The sequence below is a fragment of the Callithrix jacchus genome, chromosome 1, assembly GCF_049354715.1.
Source record: "Callithrix jacchus isolate 240 chromosome 1, calJac240_pri, whole genome shotgun sequence".
NCBI classification, from domain to species: Eukaryota; Metazoa; Chordata; class Mammalia; order Primates; family Cebidae; genus Callithrix; species Callithrix jacchus.
Window position 1 is genome coordinate 1,680,139 of NC_133502.1, and position 26,350 is coordinate 1,706,488.

Consider the following 26,350-nt stretch of genomic DNA (forward strand, 5'->3'; position numbering starts at 1 on the left):
CTGTGGGGGGGCCACAAGGCAACCCAGTTTATTGATCTGAGTGGTGCCAGCTAACCCATCAAGTGTCTGGTCTGCAACATATCTCAAGTATTGATCTTCGGTTATCCTCAGAATCAAGTTGGGGAGGGTCAGAATCGTAACCGCCAGCTGCATGACTCCTAAACCATAATTTCCAATCTTGTGGCTAATTTGTTAGTCCTACAAAGGCAGTTTAGTCCTTAGGCAAGAAGAGAGTTTTTGTTGTTGTTGTTGTTATTGTTGTTTTGTTTTGTTTTTGAGAAAGGGCTGCCATCATCTTTGTTTCAATGTTAAACTATAAACTAAGTTTCTCCCAAAGTGTGTTGGCCATCTCTCAGGAATGAACAAGGAAGCTTGGAGGTTAAAACCAAGATGGAATTGGTTAGGTCAGATCTCTTGCACTGAAATAACTTTCTCAGTTACAATTCTGTAAAGATGGTTTCAAAAATAGAGAAATATATAGACATGATATCAATGAAGAACATAGTGGATAAATATTTGAAGAGAGATTATAGTTTAAGAGAAATGTATAGAGATGAGCAAATGAAAGTAAATTATTTTCATAATAATTTTCCCCCATAAAGCATTTGTGAAGGCTCCAAGCCCCACAGGGCAGCATGTCCAGGTACAGATAGTGCTCCACCTGAATTTTGAAACCTGTCTATTCCCATGAAGGGGAGGGAGAATGTATTTTTACTCTGAATGTATACTGTGTTAGCTTGTGCTTAACATACAAAATCGACCTAAATATCTACGGAACCCAAACTTACCTCAAACATGAAGATATATTTTATTTAAAATATTAATGAGGCTTATTTGTACATTTTATTATTTCCTATAAACATGAATCTATAACTATATATTGACTCATCTCTTCTTGTTTTTATTTCCTCCTGTAATTACTAAATTGAACTGATTAGCATTGTTCTTTACCTTGTCCAAATAAATTTCCCAGTTTCATTATAATGTAATGAAAATCAGACCCCGAAACCAAAGTGCATTCAAATATGCAAGAACAATAACAACAAAAAGGCTCATGGGAATGTTGAAGGAGTGATTTTTTTTCTTGCTCATGGGAGTAACTTGTTAATGGGAGTTCAGCAGTCCTCACAAAATAATTCTGAAAATATATTTCACTGGCGGAAGCCACCAAAGATGAGTTCTCATGGTTAGTTTCCAGAAGAAAATAATAGAAGGTTACATTTTCTGAGATTATCCATCTCTACAGTTTTTGGCATTATTACATGTGATAAATTTTATGATAGTTATTTCATCATAATTTGAGTGAGACAATATAATCCCCAATTCTGTTCTAATAAATTTTGTGATAAATTTCAAAAAAAAAAAAAGTTAAATCATTTTGGACCTCAGATCCCTAAAATTTAAAGGGAATGTGTCCAATTGGCTATTTCTATTAATGCTTAAATCTATGAATTTGTTATTCACATATGTTTTATATTAAATATTTTTACTCATTATTTAAAACCAATATTTATATAATATTTTCTTATTCATGGCTATTTAATAAAAAGAATCATCTTAACATACTTTTAGTAACTTGATTTCTAAAACTAACCATGAAAGAATGAAGACAAAAAAAAAAATTTTTTTTTAGGGCTAATTTCTTCCAATACAGTTTTATATTTGTGTTTATATTACAAACTCTGAACAATCTTCCAGGTTATAAAACATTTGTCATAATTGAAGATCATGTCTTTCAGTATTCTCTAAAATCCTAAAATTTCTCAAGCTTTTTCAAAAATAGACATCTTAATTTTGAAAAATATTCTTATAGGTGTCATAAAAAGATTTGTGCTTTAGTTATATATTTTCAAATTACAGAAAAAATCTAACCAAAGTATGAGAGAATTAATCTACTTTATCAATCCAAAGAAAAGAGGTGTTCTCTAATAAAACCTTCCTTTTTTTTTTTCTTTTTGGAGATGGAGTCTTCCTTTGTCACCCAGGCTTGAGTGCAGTGGTGCAATCTTCGCTTACAGTTAATTGTGCCTCCTGGATTCAAGTGGGGGGTTCTTCCTCCCCAGACTCAATAGCTGGGATTACATGAGCCTATCACCATGCCCAGCTAAAAATCTTACATAAGTCTTCGTAGCTGATTTATACTATTAAACAGATATATTAACTAGATATTTTATGGTATAATACAAATTATATTTATGACAGAGAAAAGTTGATCATAAAAAAGTCATGCAATGTGAAATCTCTCTTTTAATCATCAGAATTTTGAAGCAATCTGAAGCTAACTTGTTTAGGGACACCTAGGTGTATAGTTGTCTGGAAGAATATAATTTTCATGTTCCTTTTTTATCATTCTCGATAAAGACCTACACTTACTAAAATTTCCTATCCTTTACATGTAAAAAGTGGACCTTAAAGGCCTGGCATAGGGGCTTACGCCTGTAATCCCAGCACTTCGGGAGGCCAAGGAGGGCAGACCACATGAGACCAAGAGTTTGAGACCAGCCTGGCCAACATGGTGAAACCCCGCCTTTACTAAATATACAAAAATTAGCTGAGCATGGTGGTGTGTGCCTGTAATCCCAGCTACTGGCCAAGAATTCTCTGCTGAGGCATGAGAATTGCTTGAACCCAGGAGGCAGAGGTTGTAGTAAGCTGAGATCATGCCACTGTACTCCAGCCTGGGTGACAGAGTGAGATTGCATCTCAAAAAAAAAAAAAAAAAAAAAGTGAACCTTAAAATGTTAACTTACTGTTTTTTTATTTTTTATTTTTAAAGAACAAATTTGCTGAAAAATGACATGCATAGGAGAACCACAAAGTGTGAAAGTCCCATGTTGGCATCTGCCTGAATCAAACATGGGAAGAACACCAGCAGTATTCATAAGCAAAGAATGAGATAGTCTCACTTGAACACAAAATATATCATTATGTTGTCCATTTTTAAAATGTGTATAAAAATATAAATAATTTTTTTTTACCAAGAGATCAGTTGCAGTGAACATCTTCCTATTCTGTTTGGTTAAAATGTGCAATATAGATTAATGACATATATTTCTAATGTTGCAAATTTATAAATTAGCCAGGCATGGTGGTGGGTACCTGTAATCCCTGCTACTTGGGAGGCTGAATTCAATGAATCACTTGAACCCAGGAGGCAGAGGTAGCAGTGAGCCAAGATTGTGCCATTGCACTCCAGCCTGCATAGTGAAAGTGAAACTCCATCTCACAAAAGAAAATTGAATAAATAAAATTTAAAGGAAATTTATTTTTTATTCATTTGACTAATATTTAAACTTTAGAGTATTAAAATTACATGGATTATTTTAAATTCTTAATTATGTCTTTCAATTATGGCTCCTAACAAAAGAAGTTATAACATCTGCAATAAATTTAGATATATGAATTCATGTAAATCAATGTCAAGTTAAAATAAAACAATTACCTAAAGCCAGTCACAAAGACCTCAGTGGAAAAATAGACTTGTTCCCCTCTCCCATAAAAAAACGTACATAAATTTGCTACAAAAATTTTTACATTTAAGTTCATATCTCCTGTTCTTCAACTGTTACTGTTTGGACCTCTAACCAATATCTATTTACCAAAACTGTTTGAGGTATGTCTTCACCAATTCTCATTTATTCACTATACTTTTTTCATGACATTGATAGGCATCAGTAGTGAAAAATAGGTGCTATTTAAGTATGGCAGATATCTTATGTGTGAAAAGCTAAACTAGTATTTTTTCTTATAAAATATTTTTTTAAGTGGAAGTTGATATAGTAACTAACAATTTCCATCTGGCCTCGTAAGTGTTATCAGAATTGTCTATTTGCTCATTTAGTAGCATTGCAATAAAGTTGGATATGAGGAAGGAGGTATCAAATGTTGGGACATTGCTTGGTATGCAGTTTTTGTCCTCTCCATTTCAACTCCCCTGGTGTGATTTTGAATGATTATATTTCATTATAAAAATTTTTAAATCCCAAGGGATTATGTTTCTATGAACTCCTTCCTTACTAAATTTGAACATGAATTTTTAAAGTCAATCCAGTACATATCCCCATTTGAAAACAGTGCCTTAACCTTAGTAAAAGGAAGATGAAACTAATCGTCTACTTCTGCATGTTCTGAGTTCATGTTTATATTAGTAACATCACATGCCCATTTAGTTGTCAAAGAGCTCTTGAAGTCACAGTAGCTGCTTTTTCTCTTATTCGCAGCAAGTTGGTCATCTGTGCCAGTCGCTCAGAATTGTCTTTCAATTATGTCTGGTCAGGCTCCATTTCCACTGCCACTATGTTCACTTTGGATATCATCATGTCTTAAAACACTTGTCAAAATAACATTCAAATATTCATTGACTACTAGTCCGGGCACTCTGAAAAGGCTTTGATTATAGCTTATCTCATTTAGTAGATTTAATTTGATACTGTTTGAGCTTGAGAAATGGACATTAAATTAAAATTATATATTAACTCTAATATAATGCCCTACTTTAAGACAGGGGGATTTTCTGATTTTCTTGATATAGTTCTCATCAACTAACGAAGCTATGCCTCATCTAAACAATTCACTGACTGAGATCTATTAGATGTTCTTACATAAATTTTCTATCCAAGTAACTCTTTGGATAAATCTGGTCATCTCCTGCAATTCTCATTGTTCTATCAAAACTCAGGTCCTTCATGTTGCAATATATTTTATCGAGTGTTGACTTCATAAAAATAGTCTATTATTAAACTCTAGTAAAAATGTGTTTATTCTATCTTAATTTGTGAATTTATTTCAAGAGATAGACTTAATTCACTATTAATTTCTGAATTTACAATTATATACATTGTTTCTTTACATAGTGGAATATTACATTTGTTTACAAAATTTTGGTTATATAATGAATATTGGTTTTATTTTTCAGTAACAATCTAAGACAAAATTAGGTCAGATAGTGCATTCATTTATTCATTTACTAAATTATTATTGAGTGACTAATAAATGCCAGAAACTCTTCTAGCTTCTGTGATACAGCATTGGAAACAAACTGCTTTTTGAGCTTATCTTGTAGATGGTATAACAGAGAATAGATAAATAGGTAGGTGTGTAATATATCTGATAAGTGATTAGTACTATAAGTAATCACAAAAGTTGAATGGGATGAGGCTGGACAAGGAGTGCCAGGGTGTGTTGTAGTCAGAAAAGACTCCTCAGAAAAAAACACATTTTGAACAAATTCCTCAGGGAAGTGAATTAGTTATGCAGGAGATAAGGAAATGATCTCACATTGCCTTCCTTTTACTGGCAGTAAGGGAATAAATGATTCTAATGGTTACATTATAAATTCTGTACGTGTTGTATCCTGAAAAAGATTATTAGACAGTATTATAGGATGTTATATTATTTTAGTTGTTTATAATTTTTTTCTTATGTTAATTTCTTACACTATTATAAAGCATAAAAAGAATACATTAATGGCCACATGAAATTTGTCTTTCATTTGTGCTGTCACACCACTCTGAATTTTCTAACATTACAATCTGTACTGTTGCTATGGCTGTCTGCGTGTTACCTCCAAACCCTGAGCTTTCTGAGCACTGAGTGCAGTGTGCTATAACAATATGATTTAATATATGTATTTGCTGAAATTGATGCTCTCCTTTGAAATTTTCTGAGATTTTTTTCATAAGAGTTATGAGAAGCATGCAAGTTTTGCTGTTAGAGCAGATCCAAAGGAGCCCCTTGAAAAAAAATTTTTTTGTTTCACTCTGGAGCTACTGTTTTGGAAAAAGTACAGTAGTGTCTCATTTAGTTGAGAGTCCTTGGTGGGCTTCTAATGCCAACATTGTCATTTGCTCAATCTGGTTTCTAAAGCATGTGAATACCCTTATCAAAAACACAAAATAACACTCCAAGCATTGCCTGGAATTGCCACTTATCCTATTCCTCACCAAACCTGAATGAGAATGAATACAATTAACTAAGAGACTCACAATAGTTAAAATATTGTAAAGAATGAAAATATAAAGTATGTACATAAATTATTTGCAATATGCTCTTGAATAGAGCAGTGAAAATCTGTGACATATCTCATTTATATATGTGTTTAATTACAGTATTTATATTTATGGATCATTTGGCTGCATTTGTTTAATTCATCACTATTCCACCTTGATTAATGTGTTTAATTCTCTTAGTTAAGAGATATTACAATGCACAGCAATTCAATATGTATCACTTCAATTCTTGTGAACCTGTTTTAGAAGATATTATTTCATTCAATGATTACTATATAAAATTTTAGTGACAATTTTACTTTACAGTATTTTGAAGTTCTTAAAAAAGCATATTTTCTAACATACTAGACTTCTTCCTTTTTATCATCAAATGAAACCTATAAATGATAGGATTCTCTTTTATTTTTTTCTTTCCTCTAAAAAGATCAAAGACAAATGTGAAAATCAGCCATGGTAACTTTTCTTTATTTCTGATTTGCCACTTCTATTTATATTAATTGAATCTGCTTTTAAGCTGTCTTAAAAATTTTGCATAAAGAATAAGAATATAGCCTGTAATCCTATACTTTAGGAGGCTGAAATGGGTAGATCATTTGAGCCCAGGAGTTCAAGACCAGCCTGGGCAACATGGCGAAGCTGTCTCTACAAAAAATTGCTGGGCACCATGGCATGTGCCTGTCTTCCCAGTTACTTGAGAGGCTGAGATGGGAGGATCTCCTAAGGGTAGGAGGCTGAAGCTGCAGTGAGCCAAGGTCATGCTATTGCACTCCAGTGTGAGCAACATAGTAAGGCCCTGTCTCAAATAAAAGAATATAGATGATTAGTGGCTGACAAGATGGCCAAATAGGAATAGCTCCAGTCTGCAGCTGCCAGCAAGATCAATGCAGAAGGTGGGGGATTTCGACATTTGCAACTGAGCCTCTGCTGGTTGCACCTAGGCAAACAGGGTCTGGAGTATATCTCCAGCAAACTCCAGCAGACCTGCAGCACAGGGGACTGTTAGAAGGAGAACTAACAGGAATAGCATCAACATCAACAAAAAGAATGTTCACACAAAAACCCCATCAGGTCACCAACATTGAAAACCAAAGGTAGATAAATCCATGAAGATGAGGAAAAACCAGCAGAAAAAGGCAGACAATTCCAAAAACCAGAACAGCTCTTCTCTTCCAACATATCACAACTTTTAGTCAGCAAGGGAACAAAACTAGATGGATAGTGAGTTTGATGAATTGACTGAAGTAGGCTTCAGAAGGTGGGTAATAACAAACACTTCTGAGCTAAGGGAGCATGTTCTAACCCAATGTAAAAAACGAAAAATGTTGAAAAAAGTTTAAAATAATTGCAAACTAGAATAATCAGTTTAGAGAAGAACATAAATGACTTGATGGAGCTCAAAAACACAGCATGAGAACTTCATGAAGCACACACAAGTATCAGTAGTTAAGCTGAACAAGTGGAAGAAAGGATATCAGAGACTGAAAATCAACTTAATGAAATAAAGCATGAAGACAAGATTAGAGAAAAATGAAAAGGAACAAACAAAGCCTCCAAGAAATATGAGACTATGTGCAAAGACCAAACATACATTTTTTTTTTTAATTTTTTATTGGATTATAGGTTTTGGGGTACATGAGCAGAGCATGCAAGACAGTTGCGTAGGTACACACATGGCAGTGTGCTTTGCTTTTCTTCTCCCCTTCACCCACATTTGGCATTTCTCCCCAGGCTATCCCTCCCCACCTCCCCCTCCCACTAGCCCTCCCCTTTTCCCCCCAATAGACCCCAGTGTTTAGTACTCCCCTTTCTGTGTCCATGTGTTCTCATTTTTCGTCACCCACCTATGAGTGAGAATATGTGGTGTTTCATTTTCTGTTCTTGTGTCTGTTTGCTGAGGATGATGTTCTCCAGATTCATCCATGTCCCTACAAACGACACGAACTCATCATTTCTGATTGCTGCATAATATTCCATGGGGTATATGTGCCACATTTTTCCAATCCAGTCTATTATCAATGGGCATTTGGGTTGATTCCAGGTCTTTGCTATTGTAAACAGTGCTGCAGTGAACATTCGTGTACATGTGTCCTTATAGTAGAAGGATTTATAGTCTTTTGGATATATACCCAGTAATGGGATTGCTGGGTCAAATGGAATTTCTATTTCTAAGGCCTTGAGGAATCGCCACACTGTCTTCCACAATGGTTGAACTAATTTACACTCCCACCAACAGTGTAAAAGTGTTCCTTTTTCTCCACATCCTCTCCAGCATCTGTTGTCTCCAGATTTTTTAATGATCGCCATTCTAAGTGGCGTGAGATGGTATCTCAATGTGGTTTTGATTTGCATCTCTCTGATGACCAGTGATGATGAGCATTTTTTCATATGATTGTTGGCCTCATATATGTCTTCTTTCATAAAGTATCTGTTCATATCCTTTGCCCACTTTTGAATGGGCTTGTTTGTTTTTTTCCTGTAAATCTGCTTGAGTTGTTTGTAAATTCTGGATATCAGCCCTTTGTCAGATGGGTAGACTGCAAAAATGTTTTCCCATTCTGTTGGTTGCCGATCCACTCTAGTGACTGTTTCTTTTGCCGTGCAGAAGCTGTGGAGTTTCATTAGGTCCCATTTGTCTATTTTGGCTTTTGTTGCCAATGCTTTTGGTGTTTTGTTCATGAAGTCCTTGCCTACTCCTATGTCCTGGATAGTTTTGCCTAGATTTCCTTCTAGGGTTTTTATGGTGCCAGGTCTTATGTTTAAGTCTTTAATCCATCTGGAGTTAATTTTAATGTAAGGTGTCAGGAAGGGGTCCAGTTTCTGCTTTCTGCACATGGCTAGCCAGTTTTCCCAACACCATTTGTTAAAGATGGAATCCTTGCGGGGCAAACATACATTTGATTGGTGTACCTGAAAGTGATAGGTAGAATGGAACCAAGTTGGAAAACACTCTTCAGTGTATTATTCAAGAAAATAATAATTCAGAATGTTATTCCCAACCTAGCAAGACAGGCCAAGATTCAAATTCAGGATATACAGAGAACACCACAAAGATACTCTTCCAGAAGAGCAACCCTAAGACACATAATCATCAGACTCGTCAAGGTTGAAATGAAGGAAAAATGTTAAGGGCACCCAGAGAGAAAGGTCAAGTTACCCACAAAAGAAAGCCCATCAGACTAACAGCAGATCTCTCCGCAGAAACCCTACAAACCAGAAGAAAGTGGGGGCTAATATTCAACATTCTTAAGTAAAATAATTTTCAACCCAGAATTTCATATCCAGCCAAACTAAGCTTCATAAGAAAAGGACAAATGAAATTCTTTATATACAAGCAAATGCTGAGAGATTTTGTCACCACCAGGCCGGCCTTACAAGAGCTTCTGAAGGAAGCACTAAATATGGAAAGGAAAAATTGGTATTGCCCACTGCAAAAACATGCCAAATCTACACTATGAAGATGCTGTATCAACTAATGGGCAAAATAATCAGCTAGCAGCATAATGACAGGATCAAATTCACACATAACAATATTAACCTTAAATGTAAATAGGCTAAATGCCCCAATTAAATGACACAAACTAACAAATTGGATAAAGAGTCAAGACTCATTGGTGTGCTGTATTCAGGAGACTTATCCCATGTGGAGAGACACACATAGGTTCAAAATAAAGGGATGGAGGAATATTTACCAAGCAAATGGAAAGCAAAAAAAAAAGCAAAGGTTTCAGTCCTACTCTCTGATAAAACAGACTTTAAACCAACAAAGATTAAAAAAGACAAAGGGCATTACATAGTGGTAAAGGGGTCAATGCAGCAAGAAGAGCTAACTATATATGCACTCAATACAAGAGCACTCAGATTCATAAAGCAAGGTCTTAGAGACCTACAAAGAGAATTAGACTTCCATATGATAATAGTTGGAGACTTTAATATCCCCCTATCAATATTAGACAGATCAACAGACAGAAAATTAACAAGGATATTCAGGACGTGAACTCAGTTCTGGACCCAAGCAGACCAAATAGACAACTACAGAACTCTCCATTCTAAATAAACAGAATATACGTCCTCCTCAGCACGACATATCACTTATTCTAAAATTGACCACATAATTGGAAGCAAAACACTCCTCAGCAAATGCAAAAGAACATAAATAATAACAGACAGTCTTTCAGACCACAGTGCAATCAAATTAGAACCCAGGATTAAGAAATTCACTCAGAACCACACAACCACATGGAAACTGAACAACCTGCTCCTGAATGGCTATTGGGTAAATAATGAAATTAAGGCAGAAATAAATAAGTTATTTGAAACCAATGAGAACAAAGATACAACATACCAGAATCTCTGGGACACAGCTAAAGCAGTGTTTAGAGGGAAATTTATAGCACTAAATGCCCACAGGAGAAAGCATGAAAGATCTAAAATTCACACCCTAACATCACAAAAGAACTAGAGAAGCAAGAGGAAACAAATTCAAAGGGTAGCCAAAGACTAGAAATAACTAAGATCAGAGCAGAACTGAAGAAGACAGAGACACGAAAAACCCTTCAAAAAAATCAATAAATCCAGGAGCTGGTGTTTTGAAAAGATTAACAAAACAGACTGCTAGTCAGACTAATAAAGAAGCAAAAAAGAGAAGAATCAAACAGAATAAAATTGATAAAGGGAGTATCACCACTGATCCCACAGAAATAGACTACCATCAGAGAATACTATAAAAACCTCTATGCAAATAAACTAGAAAATCTAGAAGAAATGGATAAATGTCTGGACACATATACTCTCCCAGGACTAAACCAGGAAGAAGTTGAATCCCTGACTAGACCAATGACAAGTTCTGAAATTGCGACAGTACTCAATAGCCTACCATCCTAAAAAGAGCCAAGGACCAGTCAGATTCACAGCTGAATTCTACCAGAGGTACACAGAGGAGTTGGTACCATATTTTTTCTAAAAATATTCCAAATAATAGAAAACAGGGACTCCTCCCTAACTAATTTTATGAGGCGAGCATCATTCTGATACAAAAACCTGGCAGAGACACAACAAAAAAAGAAAATTTAAGGCCAATGTACCTGATGAACATCGAAGCAAAAATCCTCAACAAAATACTGGAACATCAAATCCAACAGCACATCAAGAAGGTTATCCATCACGAACAAGTTGGCTTCATCCTGGGATGCAAGGCTGATTCAACATATGCAAATCAATAAACATAATCTATCACATAAATAAAACCAATGACAAAAATCACATGATTATCTCGATAGATGCAGAAACAGCCTTTGATAAAATTCAGTACTCCTTCATGCTAAAAACTCTCAATTAAGTAGATATTGATGGAATTTATCTCAAAATAGTAAGAGCTATTTATGAAAAACCCACAGTCAATATCACACTGAATGGGCAAAAGCTGGAAGCATTCTCTTTAAAAACCAGCACAAGACAAGGATGCCCTCTCTCACCACTCCTATTTAACTTAGTATTGGATGTTCTGGTCAGGGCAATCAGGCAAGAGAAAAAAATATAGAGTATTCAAATAGGAAGAGAAGAAATGAAATTGTCTGTTTGCAGATTCCATGATTATATATTTAGAAAACAGAAAGAAATAGTGGTAGTCCTATGAAGATGGTGTTTATTTTTGCAGATAATGTGGCAAAATGACTGTTGAATAATTCTTATATATGTATACATACTATTAAAAATGTTAAGCAGTAAAGTGCTTTAATTACCTTAAAGATAACATGCATATGTCATTAATTTGAAATTCAAAGCTTAAAAATAAGCACCTACAATTTAAGGAGATTAGGTTTTCTGATATTTTACAACAGATGACCAGAAAATATAGCTAAACACCTTGTCCCTCAACAAAAATTTAAATCTTTTTGTTTATTTAATATTGAAAATTTTATATCTTTGACATTAAGAAACCATATTCTAAACTTTATTTAAATTATTCAAATATTTAATCGATTTTATTTTTTAAGCAATGTATTCTGATTTGTGCTCAATGCCATACATAGTATTCTAGATGCCTAAAAGTATCACAATCTTCACAGCCATCGTTTTTTTTTTTAAATTAGTTTTCTATCCTTCCTTGTTACATTGTGTAGCAACATTTTATTATCTGTTTTTATAAGTTAGACTAAAAAGTCACAGAATATTTGTCGAGGGAAACAAACAGCCTTGTTAAGAATGGTTATGTCCTTTTTAATAGTATGTTTAAGTCTAATTTGTAACTTCTGTGAAGTAGACAATTGAAGAAGCAAAGGCATGATTTTGTTTGACACAGTTTGGAATTTGACATTGTTCTAATCTCAAATGTTTTATTTGCTTCAAATTCTAGTACTTAATAGAAATTTAATAATTATTCTTTTGTGTTCTTTACCTGCAATAGGCATTCAGCTACACTTAAATGAGTGAATGAAAGCATACCTTAATGAAAGCTTTTTGTTTTAGATAAATTATTGGCATTATATTTAAATATGTGCTTTTGCAGTTACTCTGTCTCTGGGATACATGAAAATCTGGGATACATGTAGTTACTCTGTCTCTGGGATACATAATTGAAAGGAGAATTTAGTATTAGATATTTGTTTTCTGAAACATCTATTTCTTTAGTGGCTATGATGCAAATGAAATTTAGTAACATAGCAGAAAGTAATTTAAAGAATAAATCTTTGAAAGGTAAATATTCCTGGGGAAACAAATATCTGATTTACTGTGTCTGTCATTTTTCATGGTGAAACCCCCCCACAACAGCCCATGTCAAATTGCCAACATGATGTCATTGAAGGCAGAGTTGGAAAGAAACAGGCAGAAACAATAACCATGAGCTGATACAGGTGGTCTCCAGAATAACAATACATCTGCCATTGATAATGGGGATATAAGTGTTGTGATATTAATTTCTAAAAGTATAAAGTAGTTTGCATAAAACCCTGAATGAAGTATCTGAAGTTTCAATGACAAATTATTTTTTTAAGCATAAATACCTCAGAAATTCAGAATTATAAGCGTCTTTTATTCTTATCCATGTCCTTTTTGTATTCCTATTACCAGATGTTATCTGTCTGGCTACTTTTCAGGTCTCTTACCCATATTAACTATAAGGCATATACAATTAATGTGGCAATTTGTTGTAGCAGAGATAAGAAACTAATGCATACCAATTCAAAGACTTTCTGGAATTTCCCAACGGGTAATTGTTGCCTACAGACAATATTCTTGTTTTCATTTCTCCCAACCCTCACTATATCAATTTCAGTTGAATCTATTTGGCACCTGTCACACTATTCCATTATATACAATAGTCTGCTGCTCACTGACGCTGCTTGGCATGTTACTGTGTGCTTTAAACATGAAAACATGTCAAACACGTGCTTGACCTAATACTGCTCGACTTTCCTTATATTCTATTGAATATTCTCCTTCCCTTCTACTGAGAGAGAGAATAATCTCCTTCTCCCGTCATTCTATGAGCAAAATCTTACTGTGGAATTCACATTTCTATATTTTTTGTTTAATTAAAACATTTTAAAAACAAATGCAATTGTTTTTTGTAATGAGGCTCTATGAACATGTTTAATATCTTTTACACATTTTTTAAGTTTGGGAAATAATCTCTCTCTGTATGAATGTCCACTCATTATGAATGAGGAATCTGTAAGCTCAAGTGTAAAAAAGCCACTCCCAAATAACAATACCAGGACAGTCACAGAGGGCTTTTGATTTTTATGCTTTTGTTCACTAATGACGTAATCTTGTTGAATTTCAGTTGTAAGCTAAACCTCTCCTACTATGGGTTTATTGTCTTGCTTTATTTTCATTTCTCTTAAGAGGTACAGCAAATTTCTAATCAATGGAAGATTTTTATTACTATAATTCAGGATAACTAAAAATTTACATGATTAATATTATTTAATGATATGTTTCTGATACATTTTAAAGCAGTTTTCCAAGTAGTGCTGAGAACAAAAATGCATCACTAATTTTTTTGTGTGTGAAGCTAGCCATAAAGATCTAAATATTGTACCTCAGCAGATCATACCTGAGAGTGCACTGTTTATACCAACTAGTTTGACAATTTTATAGTTGCCAAAAATGTAGGGCTACATGGAGACTATTAGAGTATTTTTGTTTGTTTTTCTACTTTTAGGAGTATTTTTTTAATTCCTCCTCTTATAAATTATATTTATTTGATAAAATATCTAAGTTAAGCAACACAGGTTTTTAAGGGTTTCATTCTTCTCTCTTATATTACCTGAAATTTCATGATTGTAATAGCAACTTATTATTTTTTATAATTATTTTTACTTTCTCATCCCACAAATTCTTTTCCCATAGCAGTTTGAGGGAGACAATGGAAGAGGGAGGAAGAAAAATTTGGAAATTTTGATATTTTCTTCACCAACTATGCATACAAATATAAAAAGGAAATTAAGTTTCAAACTTATTTTAATTTCTAAAATAGCAAAATTATATTGATTCCTTTTATTTTCATATATATTTTTAATACTTAGCACAGTGACTAAGAACAGATTCTAAAGACAGACTAGCTAACAATGAGCCATGACTCCACCATTTTTTTTTTCTGCTTCATTATGTAGGTCAACCCCTCTTTGCCTAAGTTTGCATATCTGTAAAACGAAGATAAAAATAATACGCAAATGACATGTCAATGTTGAAACTATTAAATTTTTAATGTATTTAAGCTTCTTGGAACTGTATCTAGCACCAAAGTAAAATATTACATAACTGTAAGCTACTTTTTGATAAAATTAAGTGAAATAATTATACATGCCAACTCACAATACTTGGAAAGTTCTGGAACATAGCAGCATAAAGGAAGAATTAAGCATCTAACAATTCTTACTTAATTTTATTGTTCATTACCCATATTGTCCCTAGAATATATACATTTAACATTTATCGGAATTAATCTTATGACAGCAGACAAATTCAAAACAACAAACTGAACATTGCATTCCATAAACTGGCATTAAAAGAAAGAAAAGAAAGAGGAAGGAAAAAGGAAAATAGAAGAAATCTGCAAATGTGTAAATACTAAGACAAGTGACTCATAATAAAACTTTAATTCCATCTAATAATGATAGCATTGGAATGTTTTCAGTTTTTATATTGAACTCTCACATCATAATTTTATAATATTCACATATTTGTAAATCAAACATTGTATCTTTATAATCCACGTGAATAAAAATTGTGCTCTTTTTAGCCAAGAAACCCCATACTATTTCTATATAAATTTGGAAGAAAACATAGGTAATATTTAACCATTAGAAAAATAGTACTTAACTATCTTTAATGGAAAGTTACTTTAACAAGTCTAAATAATCCATTACTCATTTGTATTTTGTTTGTATAAAATGTAAATAAAATAAAAATAACTACAGTAAATCTTATTAACTAGCATCTATTTAATAAATTCACCAGAATAATTGCCATACCACACGTTCCTCTGAAAATATATACAGACCAAAAACCTTCACACATTTCTATAAAAACAAAATTAAACAAGAGTCCAATTGGAGATAGATAAGGCAAGTAGTTTTAAGAACAATATCATCAATAACAAATTAGTTTTGATGTCAAAATTGGGATAGGTGTAATATTTAGGAGGCTAACATTACATTCTTATTGCTAATGAAGGAAATTGAAACTGAAAATTGTAAACAAGAAATTAAGTAGTGCAGATGATTATAATCAGAAAAAGAAAATATTGAGCCCTATATTGAATGATTCTCAAATTACTTTTTATATTTATGTTCAAATAAAATATTGCACATTTATGTGACATTTTATAATTCTAACCTTGATAAAAGGTTTTGATTAACCAAGTAAGAATTATTCCCAATTATTTTCTATAAAGGGATTTCTGTTAAATCTAAAACATGCAGGAAAATTCCACAGCTGATTATTACATAAATAATATGAGTATTTTTTTATATAACAGTACAGTATAATTTTAGAATTAGGAAGTAGCAGTACATTTTAGATATTAAAATGTAAAAGAACTAAAGTCAACCAGCCTCACTTTTTATGCCTGTATTAATGCTGAATTTTGTTTATTGTTTCTAAATAGAAGATAAAATAGTTATCTTCTGAGATATTCCATAACATTTCTTTTCATAAATAATTTGACTAGGGTTTTTGATTACTAGTGTCTTTAAAATCATGTATCTGTTTGTATTTACATTTAGTTTCAGCTTCTTGCTCCCCGGTTATACCCTCGTTTCCCATCTTCTTTCTCACTTGGTTGGTGTTTATCTTTGGTTATCCTTCTAATAGTTAGTAGACAAAGATTGTAATTTTAGTTATTACAACCAACAATGACTACGTCTAGAAAAAAAAAGAAGACAATGTAACTTATCTTTGTCTGTTTTGTTAGGTAACCACATATTGCACCTCAACCGTCTCTTTCCACAAACATCTCTACACATTTATTTATTCAAAAGTATGTCAACAGATTCCTTCAAATTTATCATTTTCCAGAGCAACGACAATGATTTGATTTAGACTAATTTAAATGTATTATTGTGATTGAGATATAAACATTTGTTGATCTATGGATCTAAGGAACTATGCTGGTTGTTATCAAGAAAAGTAACTGAATATTTTGTGTGTAGACCACCAACAATATCTATTAAAACTGAGGGTAGCTGCCTTAGCCACCTGTTATTAAAATTCTTAAATGATTTAATGAAACCAAAGCTCAAGTAATATTGAAGTGATGCAGGTTTATATAGAATAATCTCAGCTAACGAAAAGGGGGAAATCTAAGGAAAATGCAAAAGAGACCAGAAAATAATCTAAACAAGTATTTAGCATTGCAGGGAAGGATAGATGATGAAACAATACTATTTGACAGGAAGTTCTATTGTGTAATCAGGTAATGCATATTCAGAAGTACTACTCAGTAGATAATATCAGAAAAGGATGGATGTTAGGACAGGTTTCAAAACTCCTCTGATTTAAATAGAAAACAAGTCAGCATACATTAGCAAACAGTTCCAGATAAACAAGGGATCTTGAAGTCGCTATTTCAAATCTGGAAACAGGCAAAGGAGATCATGGAAGAAATTTAATTTTTGACTGCTGGTAATGAAAAGACAAGTAACCTTACTGATTTATAATAAAGGTAAAAGTTAAGGAATAAGCAATTTGGATATGACATTGAGCAAAGTGAGATCTTTAAGTGATCTCTAATAAGAGACACAACAGATTGAAGAATCTGGATTAGAAATGAATCTGAAACTTGGGGTTATATGACCATAACTAGAGAATGAATGACTTATAGAAAAGAAGAAAATCCCTGATAGTCCAGAAGATAGTGCCTGAAATGTAAGAGAATATGATAGGTATAGGCTAGAGAAGAAAAGCTCAGAAAATTTTCAGTCTTAGTTTATTGGTTTAATTCTGGATAATTTATTTGGAAACACTGAAAAAATGATGGCAATATAAAGGGTTATATATACACACATAAACACATCTAAACATACACACACGTAACATACATGCATTTGTTTCTCCAAGTGTAATTTCTCTTTAAATGTACATTTGGCTTTGGATAGTAGTGTTTATAAACAGATTTTGGAGAAACATAATTTCTTTCTTACAATATTGTAATGTGTGACAGTTTATGATATATAGGAGTTTTTCCTTCAGAGAAAATTGAACATTCACAAAAGATGCTTGAATAGATTTTTGACAAACCTCAATTATATAGTCCATTCATAGCACATGAATTCCACCCCATAATAGAGTATGAGGTAGTTGCAAGATTTGTCATCTCCTTCAGACAAATATCAATTTAATAATTAAGTCAATTATTAGAAATATATTTAATGATTATATATTTACTTATATATATATTTTTTTATTCAGTATATAATATTAAGTATATTATACACAAGTTAATATATATTTACATATTTACTTAATAAATGATTCAATATATTCATAAAGTAAATGTTCACTCTTAAACATTGTTACACACTGGGGTCTATTGGGGAGAATAGGGGAGGGACAGCAGGTAGGGGGGAGCTGGGGAGGGATAACATGGGGAGAAATGCCAGATGTGGGTCAAGGGTAGGAAGGCAGCAAATCACACTGCCACGTGTGTACCTATGCAACTATCTTGCATGTTCTGCACATGTACCCCAAAACCTAAAATGCAATAAGAAAAAACATTGTTACTTGAACAAAGTTAAATTTTTTTCACATTTTGGAAACAATCTCTTTTATATTCATGTTTTATTAGTTAATTTGAATATTCTATTATAAAACTATACTGAACACTCTGGAAAATTTGCACATAGAACTATTCATGTTTATCTCAAAACATTAAAAAATGAAGATGCAACTTGATATAAAACATATAAAATAAAATTAATATGCTATAGTAAAAAATTATAATATAAAAAGAATATAGCCCTTTAAAATAAACTATGAAAACACCACTTATTTTTCTCCTTATATCAAGTGTCAATATAGATACAGGAATTAAAGATGATATACAATTCTGAATTTTCTGACATTCTAAGAATAGTGACGACCAAAGGGCTCTTAGACATCAATAATCTTTAAATACACACCACCACCACCCTGGCCACAAAAGAGCAAATCAGAGAAAACTGCAGGGCTGTTGTTTACAGGCACAGCAATGGCCTAGGTGCTGCCACAGAAGAGTTCTGCTTAATGGCTCTGGACTGTCTTGGTTCCTGACTGGAACACACTCGGATCCTTCTTCACATGTGAGGTGATCACAGAAAATGGGACACAAGTGAAGGAAGGAGCCCAAAGCTGGCAGATACACAAGCAAGAGATGCTGAGCAGCAGCCATGCCAAAGAGAAAGCCGCACAGAACCCAGCAGATGGAGAGAGATTTACTCTATCAGAAGGAGCAGTTACGGTTAAAAGCAGACGGGACTTCTGAGTCACCCTAACAGCAGAAGCAACGTTGCTGCAGCTGGAAGCAATGTGCTCTGACTGCTGAGGAAACAAGAGGATGGCCAGATCATCCAGTGGCCCCTGAAGATACTGCTGCAATTTGAGAGAGCTGCTTTGTATCCAAACGATCTTCCTGACTTCAAGTTTCAATGTGAGGTGGTCAAAGCCATGTTCTATTTTTGGTTGTGCTCTGATAATAAATCCTTATCAACTGAAACAACTTTTATGTGAATCTGCTTCTTGCAGCCTAAAGAGTAATACATCAATATTTAATTTTTGGTGATCTACACCTTTTCTCATATGACACAGTAAAAATTATAACTGAAAAACTGTGAACACTAAAGCTGTTAAAATAGAAATTGCAAAAGTCAAGTTAGGGAGGAACATATTTTTACCAACTTAGGGACTAATCTCATGTCTAAATTTAAACACTGTACTTAACTCGAAACGTCTGGTAAGCAGAGAAAACAACAGACATCTGACGAGGTAAGAAAGTCTACAGAATCCTTATTATCTCATAAAAAACAATATTTGCTTTTCAAAAACGGCACCAGTTTTGCTTATGGTAACTTTTCAGGTGCAAAGTGAAGTTGTACACGCAGCATTAAATCAAAGTTATAAGTGATGTCTTTAACAGAAGGTTTATAGTAAATCCAGAAGTTCTCTAAAACGACCTTTTCCTGTGATCATCCATGATAAAAGACAAGGAAATTGTATGAAAACCACATTGTCTGTTTCCAATTCTCCCTGTAGTTTGGCCTCCCATTCTATTGTCTTTAAAAGGTATTTTGGAACACATACATTTTTCCATATTTAAATGTTGAGCAGTGCTATGCTTTATATAGCTCTACCTTCATTTCCTAGTTTTAAGTTACTTAATAAAATTTGCCTAACCTCCTGACTCATGCTTTTGTTCGTCTGCCTAAACTTGACTTTCCTACTCCAGTATATTTTCTCTCAGACATTTCATTTCCCTTGTTTTAATATAGATCTAGCTCCCTCCAAAAGTCATTGTCAAAAAGAAACAGTACTTCAAACTGTGCAATTTAAGATGTCCAATATATCAAAAATAAAATAGCACAACTAAAAGGACGATAAAAAATAAATCAACTAAGATATTAAGGACATTGCAAACATTCTGAAAAATGATACAAATTATTCGTTACTGATGACTAGCTGGATTTCTTTACTAAAAGTCTAATGCATATTTTCAAAACTGTCATATAAAGATTCTATTTGAATTATACAAAGTCTCTCTCTTTTTTTTTTTTTTTTTTGAGATGCAGCTTCACTCTTGTTACCCAGGCTGGAGTGCAATGGCGCGATCTCGGCTCACTGCAACCTCTGCCTCCTGGGTTCAGACAATTCTCCTGCCTCAGCCTCCCGAGTAGCTGGGATTACAGGCAAGCGCCACCATGCCCAGCTAATTTTTTGTATTTTTAGTAGAGACGGGGTTTCACCATGTTGACCAGGATGGTCTCGATCTGTTGACCTCGTGATCCACCCGCCTCGGCCTCCCAAAGTGCTGGGATTACAGGCTTGAGCCACCGCATCCGACCACAAAGTCTCTTTAAGATCAGGTAATGATAATTCTTTGATTTTTAGTGCAGCCATAGGCGGTTATGGCTAAGAGACTGTTATGTCTGAGAGACTATTACAATTAGGAAATATCCCTGTTTCTTATTTTAGCTATATGTTTCCAAACCTCTTACTACCCAATTTAGGTGCTAATATCTGATATCCAATGCAGCCGTTATGAAGTTTGATGTACTGGGTGTGGGGTGGGTGTGATGGTTAATTTTAGCTATCAATGTTAACTGGGTTAACGGATACCTACATTGTTGGCAAATAATTATTACTGGGTGTGTCTGTGATGTTCTTAAAAAACTGTATTTTTTGCTGGACAAGCACTCCTAGAGAGTAGTCAGTCTGAAAGAGATGGCAGAAAGGGAGGTCTAGATATAACAGTTTTAGGATAGTTTTGGGGGAAAGCTAAAAGATGGGAGAAGGAATTGGAACATCGAATAACATTTACTTTTTATGGTGGCAAAATGGAAAGGAGAAATGCTTAAGAATGTCTTTAATCATGGGCAGGAATAGAGAGCAGTTAAAAGCACTAACTTAATGTAAACAACAGGGGTGAAAGGAGAGTTGCTTGATTTGAAACCTCTAGGAGATTAAGGAGTAACTGACTCTTAAAATAACTCACCTACAACATAGATTATTGCCAACTTCAGAGATGTTGATGCTTTATTTATATCTTCAAATCAGAATGTGTCTAGTTGGTTTGGTAAGCAGCAGCCCTTCTACCTAGAAAAATATAAATATACATTTCAATAATATCTTATTTAATATAACATTATGGGCTGAGCAGTAAAGACTTTTATAACATGCTATAATTAAAGGTTTTTAAATTTTTATTTTTTATACTGCTTATGATAATATAACTTAATTGCTACCTTCCTCACATGTAAAGCTGTTTTACTGAGTTTAAAAATGAAAGCAATTACTTAAAGTTGAAATAGAAACAATATGTAAAACATATCCTATACATAAATCATCCACATTAAAAATTTAGTATTTTTTCTTTAGAATTAAAATTATTCTTCATACTGTTATTATTCCCATAATTTATCTTTTTCTGATCTTTCCGGTTTTTTTCTTGTCTGGGAAACATTTGCTGACAAATGCATTTGCTGTGTACAGCACTGCCTCTTTATCCTTAAGGAATACGTTCCATGAATCCCTTGGGATTCCTGAAACCACAAATAGTGCTAACCTGAAACACCATGGTTTTCCTATGCATACATAGTTATGATAAAGTTTAATTTATAAATTAGACACAGTAAGAGATTAACAGCAATAAATAAAAATAAAAGAGATCGAGCTTCCACAAAATTTGTGAAATGTGTTATCTCTCTTTCTCTTTTTCTCTCAAATATCTTATTGTGCAGTACTCATGTATTTTCACACTGTGGTTGACCACAGGTAACTGAAACTTTGGAAACTGAAACAATGAATAAGGGAGACTGCTGTATATTATCGTATATACAGGGGATCTTACAATAGCTTGAAGGTATTGCCTAATCTAGTTTCTAGACAAATGGCTTTCCATCCATTCAAGCCCAAGGCCATGAAGATGCAATAAAAATAAGACAGACTACAGCCAGTCTCCCTTAGTCAAAAATAGTTTCTCTCACTCTGTCTTAGACTTTCCTTCCAACAGACCTCAAGTTCACCGAGGCTGTGCAAAAGTCTTTCCTCCTGACATGCTCTACGCTCCAACTCTTTGATTCTTTTGCATGATCTTTGTTATTATACAAAGTGACCAAGCAATTGGACATGCACAATTATTAAGATATTTTTGGTACTGATTTTTGCACCAATTTAGCAGATAGTGAGAACAGAACTCTTCGACCACAACTTTGCTACCACGCTGTGATAAAATCAAGTCTCAGACAGGAGGCCACTATAAATACTGTTGTTTCTTAAACATCATGTAGCAGCAACACAAAATAGCTTTTCTGTGTGATTTCAGCGCCTTTCCAGATCTCTCCTTATTTTAGGATCAAGTTCTCTGACCCAAACTGAAAGCTAACAGTATTCCAGTGGCAGCATTCACTATAATATTAAACATTATGTCTATGAAATATTGCAACCATACATTCAGCATCAGGCAATCAAAATTCCCCACACAGGTCAGTTTTCATGCACTATTTAAGGAAAGATAAAAATAAAGATTTTACTTGCTTTTCAAGGCTTGTTCATGAAAATGTGAAAGCTTTCTCTTCCTAGAATATTTTAGTCAACCTATTTATTTGGATGCCAGTAATTTTGCTAATGAAAGTACATTTCTAACAGTTATTATGAAACCTCTGGCAGTGGTCAAGATATCTCTGAAGAGTAGACTTTTAACTGACATTCTCAATGTATGCATTGATGTTTCGGGTATATCTCCACCTCTAGCAGAGAAGACAAGAACTTACACATGTTCATCTTTATGGCAAGTACACACTGGACGATTTTCTAGTAAATGACCAATTATTTAGTAGTTTTCCACACTTTAAAATATCTCTCTCTGGAACTTAGCTTCCGCATATTTCCTGCAACATTGATATGTATGGGATACTAGCACATGCTATTCTGCTTAGGAACCCCTGCCTGATTTGGAAGAAAGGATAAGATGGAAAGAAATTGTGGTTCAGATAGCTGGTAATCATTAGATTTGTTTATCCTCTCGTTTCTGGGAATATGGACAAACTTTCCAGCCCCCATTGCAGTTAAGATATAGCCATGCCACTAGCCAAGGAGCTGTGAGTGGAAATTGCAGTTGTGAAATTTACAAGCATTTTTTTATCCTTCTTCTGATAGCTACTCTTTCTGATATCCTTCAAAAATTGCTCAGACAAAAACAAGTTTTGATTATATATATTCATCAGTCTTAATCTCTACCTTTATTTCACCAATTAATTTTGTTCTACATTTTTTTTTAAAAAACTGGTTCATTTTCTTCTCCATTGTGCTGAAGTAAAAACAATTTTAACTGAAACTGGCTTTTGCTTAAAATAACTTCATAATGACAATTTGCTGACTCTCTGATATGAAAACGATTCCATGATACTGCAGGAGTTAGAAAACGAGTATGGTACAGAATCCACAAATTTCATCAGCTAACTTCTCCAGTTTTCCAGTTACCATGCTTTTCCCAAGGCAAATTTACATCTCTGTAATACTTACAATAAGACATTTTACTTTAATATCATAGGATTTATGGACACACACACATAGATATAAATCTATAAAAACTATATAGTCTCAGTTATTTTCAATACTTCTACAAGGCAGTAGTTAAGTCAGGGAAATCTATAGAAACAATAATACCTAAAGCAAACTTTTTTGCAGCAAATATTCATAGGATATCTGTGTGTGCAGTAATCTGAAATAGCTTTTTTGTTTAAGGTTTTGCTCAGTCTTACCCTAGAATTATGAAGACAAAAAATATGCCACCAAGTGTGTACAGTGTCAGTCATGTACTCGTTTAGTTTTAAAAATTTCCAGACACCTGAGTGTTGAGTGCTAGTCACAATAGAAATAGATTGCGTGGGCAAATGATTGATCTTAGAAACAAATTCTTGAGGTGAACCAAGACAGAAGTAAAACCTGATTTTATTAATAACTCTTATTTTTCATATTATTCCAGTGTTGGATTGTAATTTTCAATGCTTTCTTATAGTATGCATTTATCAGTTTTACTGGTTCTCTGGCTTTCTCAGAACGACTTTACTTTTTATTTCTTTTGCTTAATTTTATTTTTTACAATTTCTTTTATTATGCTTTAAGTTCTTGGGTACATGTGCAGATTGTGCAGTATTATTACATAGGTATACACATGCCATGGTGATCTGCTGCCTCCATCCCTCCATTGCCTACATTAGATATTTCTCCTAATGTTATCCCTCCCCAATCCCCCCTACCCCCTGCTATCCCTCTCCTAGCTCTCTCAGCCCCCAACAGGCCCCGGTATGTGATGTTCCCCTCCCTGTGTCCATGTGTTCTCATTGTTCAACACCCACTTATGAATGAGAACATGCAGTGTTTGGTTTTCTGTTCTTGTGTCAGTTTGCTGGGAATGATGGCTTCCAGCTTCATGTCCCTGCAAAGAACATGAACTCATCCTTTTATATGGCTACATAGTATTCCATGGTTTATATGTGCCACATTTTCTTTATCCAGTCTATCATTGATAGACATTTGGGTTGGTTCCAAGTCTTTGCTATTGTAAATAGTGCCTCAGTGAACGTAAGTGTGCATGTGTCTTTAAAACAAAATGATTTATAATCCTTTAGGTATATACCCAATAATGGGATTGCTGGGTCAAACGGAATTTCTATTTCTAAGGCCTTGAGGAATCGCCACACTGTCTTTCACAATGGTTGAACTAATTTACACTCCCACCAAGAGTGTAAAAGCGTTCCTGTTCCTCCACATCCTCTTAAGCATCTGTTGTCTCCAGATTTTTTAATGATCACCATTCTAACTGATGTGAGATGGTATCTCAATGTAGTTTTGATTTGCATTTCTCTAATGACCAGTGATGATTTGCATTTCTCTAATGACCAGTGATGATTTGCATCTCTCTAATGACCAGTGATGATTTGCATCTCTCTAATGACCAGTGATGATTTGCATCTCTCTAATGACCAGTGATGATTTGCATCTCTCTAATGACCAGTGATGATTTGCATCTCTCTAATGACCAGTGATGATTTGCATTTCTCTAATGACCAGTGATGATTTGCATTTCTCTAATGACCAGTGATGATGAGCATTTCTCTAATGACCAGTGATGATTTGCATCTCTCTAATGACCAGTGATGATTTGCATTTCTCTAATGACCAGTGATGATTTGCATTTCTCTAATGACCAGTGATGATTTGCATTTCTCTAATGACCAGTGATGATTTGCATTTCTCTAATGACCAGTGATGATTTGCATGTCTCTAATGACCAGTGATGATTTGCATGTCTCTAATGACCAGTGATGATTTGCATCTCTCTAATGACCAGTGATGATTTGCATCTCTCTAATGACCAGTGATGATTTGCATGTCTCTAATGACCAGTGATGATTTGCATGTCTCTAATGACCAGTGATGATTTGCATGTCTCTAATGACCAGTGATGATTTGCATTTCTCTAATGACCAGTGATGATTTGCATTTCTCTAATGACCAGTGATGATTTGCATGTCTCTAATGACCAGTGATGATTTGCATTTCTCTAATGACCAGTGATGATTTGCATTTCTCTAATGACCAGTGATGATTTGCATTTCTCTAATGACCAGTGATGATTTGCATGTCTCTAATGACCAGTGATGATTTGCATCTCTCTAATGACCAGTGATGATTTGCATCTCTCTAATGACCAGTGATGATTTGCATGTCTCTAATGACCAGTGATGATTTGCATCTCTCTAATGACCAGTGATGATTTGCATCTCTCTAATGACCAGTGATGATTTGCATCTCTCTAATGACCAGTGATGATTTGCATCTCTCTGATGACCAGTGATGATTTGCATCTCTCTGATGACCAGTGATGATTTGCATTTCTCTGATGACCAGTGATGATTTGCATCTCTCTGATGACCAGTGATGATTTGCATTTCTCTGATGACCAGTGATGATTTGCATCTCTCTAATGACCAGTGATGATTTGCATTTCTCTAACGACCAGTGACGATGAGCATTTTTTCATTGTTTGTTGACCACATAAATGTCTTCTTTTGAAAAGTGTCTGTTCATATCTTTCACCCACTTTTTGATGGGGTTGTTTTATTCTTGTAAATTTGTTTAAGTTC

At 34.0% G+C, this 26,350-nt stretch overlaps 1 protein-coding gene across 1 annotated transcript in view; it reads left to right on the forward strand.

Annotated features, from left to right (window-relative positions):
• LOC144581491 (uncharacterized) overlaps window positions 1-26,350 on the forward strand; it is a 241,027-nt gene that overhangs the window by 12,445 nt on the left and 202,232 nt on the right. The window lies entirely within an intron of this gene.